The following is a 15,704-nucleotide window of genomic DNA, read 5'->3' as shown; positions in this document are numbered from 1 at the left end:
CGCGCCCTCTGACCTGAGACGTCACAGGGAGCGCAGAGCAGGAAGACAGTGGATCTGCGGAGGCACGGGGAGAGGTAAGTATCGGGCTGCCGGGGCCCTGAGCAAGCGGCGGAGAAGGGAGGGCGCTGACACCGCTCTCCTCCGCCCATAGCACAGCGGGGTGCGCGACCGCCAGTGGGCCCCTCTGCCTGCTCAGGGCCCCGGCATTTGCCCGGGTGCGCCGGGTGCTGACGCCGGCCCTGCTCCACCGTAAAGGAAGTGCGGCAGTTCCTCGGGTTGTTAGGCTACTACCGAAGATTTATTCCAGGCCTCACCAAGATGGCAGCACCCATGCTGGACCTCCTGATAGGCCAGTCCAGGAAGGCCAAAAACCAGAAGCCGCCATTCAAATGGGACAAGCTGGAAGATGAGTCCTTCCACCAGCTGAAAATGGCCCTCACGGGGGACGAGATCCTGGCTTACCCTGATTATGGCCAGCCCTTCATCCTCCACACGGACGCGAGCAACGTGGGACTGGGAGCGGTGCTGTCCCAGATCCAGCAGGGCAGAGAACGGGTAATCACTTATGCCAGCAGGAAGCTCCGGCCCTCAGAAAGGAACCCTGAAAATTACAGCTCCTTCAAGCTAGAGTTCCTCGCAGTGGTATGGGCAGTGACAAAGCGCTTTAAACATTACCTCGCCTCTTCCAAGTTCACCGTATTCACAGACAAAAACCCGCTGACACACCTGGACACTGCGAAACTTGGTGCCCTGGAGCAGAGATGGATGGCCCGACTCTCCAATTATGAGTTCACCATCAAGTACCGGGCTGGGCGCAAGAATGCCAATGCAGATGCACTGTCCAGGATGCCTAACTTGCCAGATGGGGGAGAAGACCCAGAAGAACTGGAAGAGATAGAAATCCCCGCTTTCCACCGTCATGGGATAACTCAGTGCTCCCACTGTGTGAAAGACAGGTACTCTTCCACCAAAGAGGCCACGTTCAATCCCTTGCCCCACCACGGCTGGGCTGAAACACAAGACAGTGACCCGGCCGTCCACCTAGTCAAAGAGTTGCTGACACGAGCCGACTCATACCCTGACCCAGATGCTCCAGAGGAGACCAAACAGCTGTGGAAAGAGAAGAGTAAGCTGTTCATCTATGAAGGGAAGCTGTGTCGAAGAACTGTCAACTCCCAGACGCATGAGCTGGTCTGGCAGGTGGTAGTCCCGAGGCGGGACGCGTCTATGGTCTTGGAAGTGTACCACGATGGAGCAGGACACTTCGGATGGAAAAAGCTGGAAGTCCTGCTGCGTGAACGGTTCTATTGGGTCGGCATGAGAGGAGCAATCGAGAGGTGGTGTCGAGACTGCGGACCGTGCAACCTGAGAAGGAAAGACCGTGACAGCCAGAGGGCTCCCCTGCAGCCCATCATCACCAAGCAGCCGCTCAAACTGGTAGCCCTAGACCATGTGAAGCTGTCCCCAAGCAGGTCAGGCTATGTCTACGCTCTCACCATCGTAGACCACTACTCCCGGTTTCTGGTAGTAGTGCCAGTCAAGGACCAAACAGCTCAGACAGCAGCCAGAGCTTTCCAACAGCACTTCTGCCGCCCGCATGGTTACCCAGAACGTGTGCTAACTGACCAAGGTCCGGCCTTCGAAGCGGAGGTATTCCAGGAGTTCTGCAACCTGTACGGCTGCAAGAAGATCAGGACAACGCCTTATCACCCCCAGACCAACAGGATGTGTGAAAAGATGAACCAGGTGGTGATAGACCTACTGAAGACATTGCCCCTGGAGGAACGCAGTCTGTGGCCAGAAAAGTTGCTAGACCTAGTGGACCTCTACAATCATATCCCAGTGAATTCCACCAACTGCACACCAGCTTACCTGATGAGAGCGAGACCTGGTAAGCTGCCCATCGATCTGGATATGGGAGTTCTGACACCAGAGGACGCCTCACCAGACGCAGATTGGGACACTGAGCGGCAACAGCAATACCGCAAGGTACAGGAAAGTGTTGAAAGAAGTCTGTTCCAAGCAAGAGAAAGGCAAGAGAGGACTTACAATCAACATGCACCTGCTGCCCCCTTGTCACCTGGAGAGCAAGTCCTAAAGAGGAAGAGGCGACTCCACAAGTTGGATGACCAGTGGGAAAAAGAGCCGTACACCATTCTACCATCAAGTCATGATAATACCAAGGTGTGCCTCATAAGTAAGGACGGAGGTGAGACAACAGCAACAGTTTCCAGTTTCCAGAGACCACCTGAAGAAATGTCCCGAGCAGCTACAGCATGCTGAAGAAGGCCAAGATATCCCTCAACCCGCAGAGGAAGTGTAAGAAATGGTCAGCACGGTACTCGGAGAATTTCCCCGGTCATGGACACAAGTGAATAATGCCATTGTTGTGCCTGTCCTTACATTTCTCCAACCAGCACCTCAAGCACCTACAGAAGTCTCAGTAGAGTTGGAAGAACCATTGGCCCCGGAGACAGAAGATTCCTCATCAGCAGACCAGGAGAATCTACCCTCTGCTAGTAGCGAGCCTGTCGTACACACGGTAAGCCAAAGGATCCGTAGGAAGCTGCCCAACCTACCAGTGACACCTCAAAATACCAGTAGTGCAGGTCACACAGTGCCCACCACACCAGGGGTAGGGAAAAGGGACCAGAGTGGAACACAGACAGACAGTGTGTTACGCAGGTCCACCAGAATCACCAGAGGTCAAATTCCTGCTCGTTGGAAATTTTAAATGTAACTATAACTGTAATGTTGAATTGTTTTGTGTGTGTATTGAATATGGTTTTCCAGTTACCCTACAGGGTCCAAAAAGACTTTCAGGTTATGGACAATGAATAACCAAATACTCTGCCTGTAAATAGTTGCACCTGTAAAGGGGAGGATCCTGCCCTATATAACTGGATCTGGAGGCGGGGTTAGTCAGTCTAGTGAGAGTCTAGTTCAGTGTCAGGAGTCAGTTAGGACTAAGGAGCAAGGAGCTGAGGACTGGAGCTGTGCAGAGCTCATCCTGGCCAGTGGATACAGAAGACCTGACACCGGAGTCCGAGGCTGTGAGGATTGTATATCCAGCAGCAGAAACCGCAAGGCAGGAGATTGCAGGTCTCCTGGCTGACAGAAGCCCGGAGGCTCAGCCACACGAAAGGACCAGTACCACCACAGAGGAGCGAGGAATACACGGGATCCGAGTCGCCAGCCATACGGGTGAGCAGCACGTTACACTCAAGGACGTAGGCTACAACACGACTATAAGCGGGATAGCCAAAAGAGTACAGTCGGAACGGCAGGCCTACAACTCCACCTGGCCAGGGGATTCTAGGATTGCTCCCAGACTGACCAGGCCCTCATCCCTAGCAAGTACTCCCGTTGGGGCCTATATAATTACCACCAGTAAAGACCCTAGGACTGCACTGCAAAGACTCCGTGTTATTATTACTGATCCAGGCACTATCACCACCATCATCCATACACGCTGCCCTGAAGCTACACTCTTCCTGTGAGGAGTTACACTACCTTGCTGCGCATACCACCAGCTTCAGCGGACTGCCCTGCAGCGGCGGTTACCAATAACCGCAATCCACAGGTGGCATAGTCAGACTATCAATAACTGAGACACATAGATTACCCTGGTTTGACCGCCCTGGGTCACGGACCGGGTCGCTGCCACAGTGACTACAACTCCCAGCATCTACAGGCCCGGCTCCGGGTCTCCCCACGGCCCAGGGGGCGCGTCATTTATGTCACTTAATTGTGTGCCAGGCAGTGGAGCTGCTGAGGCCAAGCAGACATGCTGCACAGACCGGAGCAGTGGGGGAATGGGGAGAGGTGAGTATTGTATTTATTTTTTTACATCATTGAGAACATGGTGGTCACAAGGCTGGAGGGCTATGGGGGGTGCATTATAGTATATGTACTCTATGGGGCAGCATTATACTCTATGGGGGCCGCATTGTACTGTATTGAGGACTATGGGGAGTGTATTGTACTATATGAGGGCTGCATTATACAGTATTGAGAACTATGGAGAGTACATTATACTGTATGGAGGATTATGGGGCACATTATACTATATGGAGGACTATGGGGCATATTGTACTTAAGGAGCACAATGCTGCCTATTCATCGAGTGATTGGATTGTTTACGCCAAAACAAAGCTCATTGTTCTCAGCAGCACATCGTTTGGTGTAATCTGCAGATATACTGCTAATAAAATGATACTGTAAGGGGACAGATTGATCTACTAGTGACTGTTCTGTCCCCATCATTCTTCCTCAGCCGGTGTAAAGAACCCGGGAAACAAGCGTCGAATGACTTCAATATTGTCGATCGCGCTCGTTTAATGGCCTGAACTCAGCGCATGTAAATACAACCAAAATATTTCTCTGTGATGGTGCTATATGTGAGCATTTGGGGCCCCACTATCTCTGAAACAGGCCCCGAGTACAACCAAAGCTAGTCCATACATAGCCCATTCAAAAAGTGTGAAAATATATGTATATGTGGCACCCCAGGGGGTCTGGTTGCCACAGTGGTAGAAATACCATATCTGAGAGCGAGCATGGGTTTTCCTGGTCAGGAGCACATTTGCATGCAACGCTTCCTGCCCCAGTCCAGGGAGGGGAGGAACCTGCCATTTATAAACTGGATCTAGGGCGGGGTTAGTTAGTTCGTTCCAGAGAGAGGGACAGAGCAGCAAGGAGCCCTGTAGGAGACAGGAGCTGAGAGCCAGGGACTGGAGCAGCAGAGCTCGTCCTGGCAGAAGACGCAGAGAACCGGACACCGGAGTCCGAGGCTGTGAGGATATTCACATCCAGCAGCAGAAACCACCTGGCAGGGGATTTCAGGTCCTCTGGCCGTAGAAAGCCTGGAGGCTCAGTCACATGCAAGGGACCGGCACCGCCATCGAGGAGCGGAAGGAACCAAAGGCCCCAAGTCACCAGCCATACGGGTGAGCACCACACGGTACACTCAGGGACGTGGGCTACTACACGACTAGAGCAAGGTAGCCAGGAAGAGTGCAGTCAGACGGGAAGGCCTACACCTCCACCTGGCCAGGGGGATTCTTGTTCGCTCACAGACTGACCAGGCCTCTAATGCTAGCCAGTACTCCCAGCAGGGTCTCCTTCATCACCAACAGTAAAGACCCTGAACTACACTGCACGGACTTTGAGTCATTTCTGCTGCGCCTATGCACCACAACCCTCACCATCTACACACGCTGCCCTGAGGCTATACTCCTCCCGTGGGGAGTTATACTACCCCCTGCTGCGCACACAACATCAGCCTCAGCGGTCTGCCCCGCAGCGGCGGTTCTCAGTGACCGCAATCCACGGGTGGTGAAGTCGGACATTTCAACATTAAAAACCAAGTAAACAGATCCGCCACTGGTTTGACCACCCTGAGCCACGGGACCGGGTCGCCGCCACGGAGACTACAACCCCTGACATCACACAGAGACCCGGCTCCGCGTATTCCCACACACACGGCCCAGGGGGCGCATCAACTTTGGCGTAGTCGGCAGGATCTCGTGCCCGCAACCACCGGGTACTGCGTGCCTGAAGAAAGACTGTGATACTTACCGTGGTGAAGTTTCCCGCCATCCGCAAACGTTTTCCCACCATCCGCAGCCATTTTCCCGCTATTGGGCGCCATTTTTGGGACGCCGCGTGGGAAGAAGAGGGGAGTGGACGCCAAAAGCGCGCAAGAGCTGAAGCCCCGCCTTACGTACTGACACTGCGCAAGGTCCTGGAAGGAGCCCAGCGGACGCCGACGTCACCAGCGCGCGACGCAAGGTCCTCGACCCCGACGATCGCCTGCGGAGCCGCGGCCTACGAGAAGAAGCAATGGAAGGTAGGCCACGGATAACTAGGGGGGAGGAAGACACCAGGAATGGAGGGAGCTCCTACCGCCAGCGCGGCTGCTGCCGCAGTGATGCCGTTCACGATGCCGTATATCCCTGGAGCGGCATGGTTACCCAAGTACTCAGGGGAGTCGCATACCCTGAGCAACTTTAAAGAAAGACTGTATAGCCTATTCAAAGTATACCCCCTGTCCGAGGAACATAAAGTGAGCATCCTGATAGGTCAGTTAATTGGAGCAGCCCAAAGAGAAGTGAAGTCCTGGTCAGCCTGGGAAAAGGGAACTGTAAAGGAAATACTGGCACTTTGATACCGCACCTCAGCAGAGATCAAGCTAAAATTTTATGGATGCAAACAGCGGGCACAAGACAGTATACGGTACTATGCTTTGAATTTGCAGGAGGCCCTGAGAGCCATTAAGTAGGCAGACCCTGACAGCGTGCGGAATGAGGATAAGCTGTTGACTGAACAGTTCATTGAGCGTCTACTGTCCAGCGCCCACCGAACCCAGTTGCGTGTAATGTCCTTGCAGAACCTTGATTTGGACTTTGCGCAGTTTAAAGACAGGGCCATCCGGGTGCTCCGAGAACCGGCACCAGGTGGCGCTGTAACCCACAGGCGCCCTGCTATCACCTATCACCAGGAGGCGGCACCCTTGCCTGCAGAGCCTGTGGGAGCTGATGCACAGGCTTTGGACAAAGCCCCGGCTGTAGACCTGCACCATCAGGTCCAAGATCTGACCAAAAGCGTTGCCGCGCTAACAAGAACTGTGCAGTCTTTACAGGTGTCTTCCCCAGGAAAGATCCAGCTGGCTTCCAGTCCGGAGGACGTCCCTTGGAGCCAACGGAGGAGGATCCCATCGTTCAGAGGAAGGCCCAGCGACCGCTATGACCAGGACGGACAACCCATCTGCCGCCGCTGCAACCAACCAGGACATATGGCAAGGTACTGTCATTTAAATGGGCCCGACCTGGGGCAGAGGACCGACCCCCAGGCATAAGATCATCAGGCCCATCGAGCTGGCATGATAAGTACGTAGGGGGACGACCGGTCTTGCCTGTGGTGCTGGATGGCATTCCTATGAGTGCACTACTGAACACCGGGTCACAGGTAACCACCATCCCCTATGTGCTCTTTAAGCGGTACTGGAATGACTCAGATATTACCCGCTACCCAGATGACGATTTGAGCATCATCGCAAGACATGGTCAGCCCGTGCCGCAGGTGGGATTCAAGGAGGTGACCATAAAGATTGGTAAAGTTGAACTGCCAGCGCAAGGACTGATTAATGTGGACATTGACCGTCGTGAAAGCCACCCTAAGATAACCTTGGGTACTAATGTTATTGAAAATTGTCTTGCAGAGATAATTGTCATATTACAGCAGGTTGCGGTGAACGCCAGCTCCAGCCAGTAGCATGTCCCACAAAAAGTGATCAGAGCCCTGATGAAAAGGCAGCAGGTAGAACTGTCTGGTGGTGAGATTGGTAGTGTAAGGATGAGTGACCCGTTCCCTATCGCCATGCCCCCAAAGAGTGAGATGATGATCTGGTGCCGAACTGCAATCGGGTTAAGAGGAAGGGACTACCAAGCCATGGTAGAACCCGTCTACTCAGACAGTAGGCCCACCATTTTGACGGCACGGGGGGTGGTCGATGTATGCCATGGGAGGGTACCCGTCCGCATCCTAAACATTGGGGAAAGAGAAGTATACTTGCCCCAGTATGCCACTCTAGCCAAATTGTTCACCGTTAACCAAAACTCCATAAAGGCCATGGAACCCTTGCCTCCATCTCAACTAGAGGAGGGTAACGGCTCCAAGAAACGAATGGAGGACTGGTGTCAGAAGCTGCATGTGGGCACCGACTCCACTCCCTCACACCAAAAACAGGGAGTCTACCGGGTGGTGCAGGAGTACGAAAGAGTCTTTAGCAAACACCCGCTAGACTTTGGGCAAGTAAAGGGGGTAGAACACCACATCCCCACAGGAGACCATCCACCCATAAAGGAAAGATACCGACCTGTACCCCCTGCACACTATCAGAATACCAAGGGGATGTTGCGAGACATGAAGGAGGCTGGGGTAATCAGGGACAGCTGTAGCCCCTGGGCAGCTCCACTAGTTCTTGTGAAAAAGAAAGATGGCATCATGAGAATGTGTGTAGATTACAGAAAGGTCAACCGTATCACACACAAAGATGCGTACCCGTTACCTAGGATAGAGGAATCTTTAGCTGCATTAAAGTCTGCTAACTTCTTCTCCACTTTGGATCTTACTAGCAGGTACTGGCAGGTTCCTGTAGCAGAGGCAGACAAGGAGAAGACCGCGTTCACCACCCCGATGGTTCTCAGCGAATTCAACTGTATGCCATTCGGGCTCTGCAACGCACCAGGAACCTTCCAGCGGTTGATGGAGCGCTGCCTGGGGCACAGGAATTTCGAGACGGTCCTGCTATACCTGGACGATGTCATCGTGTATTCCAAAACATATGAGGACCATCTGAAACACCTGGCAGAGGTGTTTGACGCCCTGGCAGGCTACGGCCTAAAGGTGAAACCCTCCAAGTGTCATCTACTGAAACCAAAAGTACAGTACCTGGGACACATGGTGAGTGCTGACGGAGTAGCTCCAGACCCTGATAAAATTACAGTGATTAAGGACTGGCCAAGACCCTCCAGCATAAAGGAAGTGCGGCAGTTCCTCGAAGATTCATCCCCGGGTTCACCAAAATGGCAGCCCCTATGCAAAACCTCCTGTTGGGTCAGTCAAAGACCAAGAATCAGAAGCCACCCTTCAAATGGGACAAGCTGGAGGATGAGTCTTTCCGCCAGCTGAAGATGGCCCTCACGGGGGATGAGGTCCTGGCTTACCCTGATTACTGCCAGCCTTTCATCCACCACACGGACGCGAGCAACATCGGGCTAGGGGCGGTGCTGTCCCAGATCCAACAGGGCAGAGAACGGGTAATTGCTTATGCCGGCAGGAAGCTCCGGGCTACAGAGAGAAACCCCGAAAATTATAGCTCCTTCAAGCTAGAGTTCCTGGCAGTGGTGTGGGCAGTTACAGAACACTTTAAACATTACCTTGCCTCTTCCAAGTTCACCGTGTACACGGACAACAACCCGTTGACACACCTGGACACTGCGAAACTTGGTGCCCTGGAGCAGAGATGGATGGCCCGCCTATCCAACTATGAATTTACAATCAAATACCAGGCGGGACGCACAAATGCCAACGCAGACGCCCTGTCCAGGATGCCGAACTTGCCGGACGGAGGGGAAGATCCAGAAGAACTGGAAGAGATTGAACTCCCTGCGTTCCACCATCATGAGATTACCCAGTGTTCCCACTGTGTAAGGGACAAGCACTCTGCCATGTTCAATCCCTTACCCCACTACAGCTGAGCGGAGACGCAATACAGTGACCCAGCCGTCCGCCTGGTAAAAGAGATGCTGACACAGGCTGATGCCCGCCTTGACCCAGACGCTCCGGAAGAGACCAAACAGCTGTGGAAGGAGAAGAGTAAACTGCTTCTCTACAAGGGGAAGCTGTGCCGGAGAATTGTTAACTCCCGGACACATGAGCTGACCTGGCAGGTAGTGGTCCCGAGACGAGACGCGGCTATGGTCCTGGAGGCATACCACGACGGAGCAGGACACTTTGGATGGAAGAAGTTGGAGTTCCTGTTGCGTGAACGGTTCTTCTGGGTAGGCATGAGAGGGGCCATTGAGAGAAGGTGCAGAGACTGCGGCCCGTGCAACCTGAGAAGAAAGGACCGTGCCAGCCAGAAGACTCCCCTGCAGCCCATCATCACCAAGGAGCCACTAGAACTGGTAGCTCTGGACCATGTGAAGCTGGCTCCAAGTAGGTCCGGGTACGTCTACGCTCTCATCATCGTAGACCACTACTCCCAGTTCCTGGTGGTTATCCCTGTCAAGGACTTAACAGCTCAGACAGCAGCTAGAGCCTTCCAGCAGCACTTCTGCCATCCACACGGGTATCCAGAGCAAGTGTTGACGGACCAAGGTCCAGCCTTCGAAGCGGAGGTCTTCCAGGAGCTCTGCAACCTCTATGGCTGCAAGAAGATAAGGACAACGCCCTATCACCCCCAAACCAACGAATTGTGTGAGAAGATGAACCAGGTGGTGATAGACTTGCTGAAAACGTTGCCCCTGGAAGAACGCAGTCTGTGTCCTGAAAAACTGCCTGATCTGGTGGACTTGTATAACCACATCCCAGTAAATTCCACCAACTGCACCCCGGCTTACCTAATGAGAGCAAGACCTGGTAAGCTGCTTATTGACCTGGATATGGGAGTCCTGACACCCGAGGATACCTCGCCAGAGGCAGACTGGGATACAGAACGGCAGCAGCAGTACCGGAAAGTGCAGGAGAGTGTTGAGAGAAGTTTGTCTCAAGCAAGAGAAAGGCAAGAGAGGACTTACAACCAGCATGCTCCCGCTGTTCCCCTGGCACCTGGAGAGCAGGTCTTGAAGAGGAAGAGGCGGCTCCATAAGTTGGATGACCAGTGGGAGAAAGACCCGTACACAGTACTGCCCTCAAGTCATGAAAACCCGAAAGTATGCGTTATCAGTAAGGATGGAGGAGAGACCACAGCCACTGTCTCTAGAGACCACCTGAAGAAGTGTCCCGAGCTGCTGCAAAGCACTGATGAAGACCAAGATAGCCCTCAACCCGCAGAGGAAAGGGAAGAAATGGTCAGTACAGTACTCGGAGAATTTCCCCGGTCCTGGACACAAATTAACAACGCTATTGTGGTACCCGTCCTTACCTTTCTCCAGCCAGCCCCTCAAGGGCCTACAGAAGAGCAAGTAGTATTGGAAGAGCAACCGGCCCTGGAGGCAGAGGATTCCATACCAGCAGCCCAGGAGAATCAACCCTCTGCTAGTAGTGAGCCTGCCGTGCCCGTGGTAAGCCAAAGAGTACGCAGAAAGCTGCCCAACCGACCCGTAACATCTCCAAACACCTGTAGTGCAGACACTAGCGAGCCCACTACACAAGGGATGGAAACAGGGGACCCAGAAAGAACACCATCAGATAGTGTGTTACGTAGGTCAACAAGGAGCACTAGAGGTCAGAAGCCCGCTCGCTGGAGAATCTAGGAGAAATTATATATACCTGTATATTGCAAATGTTGTATTGTTTTATGTTTGTTACCTCAATACTGATTATGTTTCTCAAGTTACCCGACAGGGTCTATGGACGGACAGGTTATGGACAATGAATAACCGGAACTGTACCTTGTAAATAGTTGCACCTGTTAAGTGCCCCTTTTGGGCCAGACCACAGAACAAAAACCCGTGGAGGTGGCTGAAGACGTGGTCCAACGCCGGATCATCGATGCCCTGTAGCCACCCCAGGGCCTACGTGGAGGGTTTGGGACGGGTCCCTCAAAATGCATCTTGGGTGACACGGACACCTGGTTACGGAAGCGCCATGACCTATCAAGACTGAACTCCTTGTACATATATTGTTGTGTTATTGTTTATACCCTGTTATGTGTGTTTTCAAAAAAAAAAGTGTTTAGTCCCGGAGTACTAAAGTTTACTAGGGGGGAATGTGGCACCCCAGGGGGTCTGGTTGCCACAGTGGTAGAAATACCATGTCTGAGAGCGAGCATGGGTTTTCCTGGTCAGGAGCACATTTGCATGCAACGCCTCCGGCCCCAGTCCAGGGAGGGGAGGAACCTACCCTTTATAAACTGGATCTAGGGCGAGGTTAGCTAGTTAGTTCCAGAGAGAGGGATAGAGCAGCAAGCAGCCCTGTAGGAGACAGGAGCTGAGAGCCAGGGACTGGAGCAGCAGAGCTCGTCCTGGCAGAAGACGCAGAGAACCGGACACCGGAGTCCGAGGCTGTGAGGATATTCACATCCAGCAGCAGAAACCACCTGGCAGGGGATTTCAGGTCCTCTGGCCGTAGAAAGCCCGGAGGCTCAGTCACATGCAAGGGACCGGCACCGCCATCGAGGAGCGGAAGGATCCAAAGGCCCCAAGTCACCAGCCATACGGGTGAGCACCACACGGTACACTCACAGACGTGGGCTACTACACGACTACAGCAAGGTAGCCAGGAAGAGTGCAGTTAGACGGGAAGGTCTACACCTCCACCTGGCCAGGGGGATTCTTGTTCGCTCACAGACTGACCAGGCCTCTAATGTTAGCCAGTACTCCCAGCAGGGTCTCTTCATCACCAACAGTAAAGACCCTGAACTGCACTGCACGGACTTTGAGTCATTTCTGCTGTGCCTATGCACCACAACCCTCACCATCTACACATGCTGCCCTGAGGCTATACTCCTCCCATGGGGAGTTATACTACCCCCTGCTGCGCACACAACATCAGCCTCAGCGGTCTGCCCCGCAGCGGCGGTTCTCAGTGACCGCAATCCACGGGTGGCGTAGTCGGACATTTCAACATTAAAAACCAAGTAAACAGATCCGCCACTGGTTTGACCACCCTGAGCCACGGGACCGGGTCGCCGCCACGGAGACTACAACCCCTGACATCACACAGAGACCCGGCTCCTGGTATTCCCACACACACGGCCCAGGGGGCGCGTCATATATAAAGGCATATACGACTAGTAATGCTAACTGTAGAATACCATGCTACAAACATAACAAATGCTAATAAATGTACAGAAAAAGTAATGGATGATACATCAAGCTCATGTGTAGAAATGAAGCCTACCTAGTGATGTCCGGAGCCTCTCCATAGACTTCAATAGGCAGCTTCTATTGTATTCCTCACTGAGTTATCAGTCTGTCTTGTCTTTAGCTTGATGGATTTTACCTATTCTTCAGAGGACGCTACATTCACAAATCCTTGTCTATTTCTATATCCTTGTAAAACAGAACCTTTTTCTCCCATGTGTCTCCGCATTGTCTCCATTTTATACCCGTGTTGTATAGATATATTTTTTCCTCATACATTTGTAAAAACTGAAGCAGGTAGACAGTCTGAACTTTTATTTATCCATTGACTATTAATGGATCTATTAAAAATGGATGAAACACTAATGGAGCACTAAAGGAAAAGAAAAGTCTTCAGTGCTTCATCCGTTGTACATGGATTTCCTTAGACTTTAATGGCTGAGTCTGATCTGCAAAATGAATGAGAAGAGAACCTGCTCTGAGTCTCACGGATTAGACACGGAACTGTTATTAAAAAACAGACGGCACATGGACTAGTGCAATAAATGTCATGCCACGTTCACACATTCAGTATTTGGTCAGTATTTTACATCAGTATGTGTAAGGCAAAACCAGGAGTGGGTGATAAATGCAGAAATAGTGACGTGTTTCTATTATACTTTTCCTCTGACTGTTCCTCACCTGGTTTGGGCTTAGAAATACTGAGGTAAAATACTGACCAAATATTGAACGTGTGAATATGGCCTGAAAGTGGTGATCTGATATTTCATTAAATTAACCTGCTGTCTACAGCTCTGACTAGTGATGTAGAGGTGAATGAATCTCACTTTGCATTCCTATGAGAGTCACATCAAGGCTCATTATATAGAGAAATTGTCTTCCACATCGCGTATAAGATCCTGTAGGATTCTGAGAGTCAGAAGTAACGTGGGACGACCGAAAGACCAGAATGGAGTGGACAGCTCCCCAACAAAGCGATTGATAAAACTGATTTCCCCTATGAGCAAAGGAGCATTGCTTTAATCACATTTTAATTTTTTCTCTTCTGCACAAAAAAGCCTTTAAATTTGACAAGTCAATGATTTCCATTGTACTGACTGCAATAGTGTATGGCACTATTCCTGCAAGAGGATCCAAACTGAACCACCAGTGCAGGGCCGGGACAAGGGGTAGGCACCCGCCTAGGGCGCTACCTCTCTGAGGTGGGAGCAGTTTAAGAAAAAAAATTGTCATTATTGAACGCCTGCAGTCAACTGGCACCTTCCTCCTGCCTCAAACATTCAGCATGCTGACAGCCAGTACACAGGAACAAAGGTGAGCGGAGTCAGTGGGTCACTAACACCGCTCAATGCCTGCGCCCTGGTTCTCATTCCCTCTCTGCATTGAAATGCATTTGTGTCTTTAAGACAATGTGAACGCTGCCCCCAGGACAGGAGCAGAGGAGCTGTAATCAGGTTGATGTTCTGGCGGTAATTCCCGCAATACGCAGGGTATGGACAGTCTGCCCCCTGTTAGAGGATGGCGCCACACAGGAATACGGCAGTAGAACAACCATCGGTTTTGTTACAGCTGCATCTATTGTATCTCATTAATTGAAACCAAACGGCCCCCATTATAATTAAGCTATATTAGTTTCCATGACTATTCTTGGGTCTGATATTGTAAAGGAAGTGGTGATCAGAGCTTGTTACCTGATGGATCAGACGAGGAAGTTAGAGGTCCAGTTACCATAGTTTCTCACCTATTCCTTTTCTTGGGGGGGAAGCCATTTGCGTCATCTGCCTAAGGCAGCAAAATACCTTATTATGATATTAATAAAAATACCAAAAAGCATGTCTGTAATATAACCAAAAGCAACATAGATGTTTTATATATTTATTTTTATGCATAAAAGTTGTTAATATTATGCAAATATATAAAAAGAAAGTGTGTAGATACAGTGACTTTCCATAGAAAGGAGCAGATGATGATGATTCCGCTCCTCAGGCCTCGGCTTACACTTCTATGGCTTTTGGACATCCAGGTCTGGATCACACATGAGAGAGGAGAAGAGCAGGAATGTGTGACTTGTGATCTGTGTAGTTGGAGTTTTCCTGGATTCCTTCAGCATCGCGATTAGCCATATGGCCTTCTGTCTGACCATGGTCAGGAAGGTGAAGGAGCAGCCGCTTCCTTCTGTCTGACCATGGCCTGGTAGAGGAAGGAGCAGCCGCTTCCTTCTGTCTGACCATGGCCTGGTAGAGGAAGGAGCAGCCGCTTCCTTCTGTCTGACCATGGCCTGGTAGATGAAGGAGCAGCCGCTTCCTTCTTTCTGCACAAGACCAAGTAGGAGAAGGAGCAGCCGCTTCCTTTGTCTGTACATGGCCAAGTAGGAGAAGGAGCAGCCGCTTCCTTCTTTATGTCCATATCTTGTAGTCGTCTCCTTACCACCACATTGTAGATGAGTCGTCCAGATGGTGACATAGCAAGTATGGCTGAAAGAAATCCTTCAATTTCAGCCCTTAATTACTTGCAATGTTGATCCAGAGGAAGGCGAAAAATAACCCTGAGGACTCGTTGTTGGATCATCCTCATATCAAGGGAAAAAATTCCTTCCTGACCCCAAATATGGCAATCGGAATAAATCCCTGGATGTGTGGTCTCAAATCTACTTGGATGTTATGTGGTGGAAGCTCGGTAGGTTTGTCACAGTCCGGTAAATAAGAAAGTCCAGTGTAATTATCTCATCCGATTAATGTAAATCTTCATTCCTGGATGTTACTGGAATGGGGCTGATTTTTATCAGCCTAATACTCCTGCTGGAAGAAGAGAAATATACACGTCTGAGAATCAGCCCCTCACATACAGTATATACAGTACTAGGGGGATATAGCGATAAGGTGTATAGTGGGTAAGTGTGTTACTGGGTAGTGATAACACTTTGGATGTCTGTATGTGCTGTACTTACATAGTAATATGGGAATGGTGGGTCGGATCTGTGGGACTCCACATCGCTCCAGTCTATAGAATAGAAAAACGGATGTGATCTGATGGACGATGTAATGGCAGATCGAGTTTTGCAGAGAAGCTAGAAAATGAAAACAAAGCATTAGTCATTATATTATGTATTATTACTGATAAATTATTACACAATGTCTATGGACCGTACATATCTTATCTTCTATATCTTCT

This window comes from Phyllobates terribilis, unplaced genomic scaffold, assembly GCF_046119375.1.
Source record: "Phyllobates terribilis strain yellow unplaced genomic scaffold, ASM4611937v1 Scaffold_385__1_contigs__length_1830459, whole genome shotgun sequence".
In the NCBI taxonomy this organism is placed as follows: domain Eukaryota; kingdom Metazoa; phylum Chordata; class Amphibia; order Anura; family Dendrobatidae; genus Phyllobates; species Phyllobates terribilis.
The sequence above is the reverse complement of the archived record's forward strand: the minus strand, read 5'-3'. Positions refer to the sequence as shown.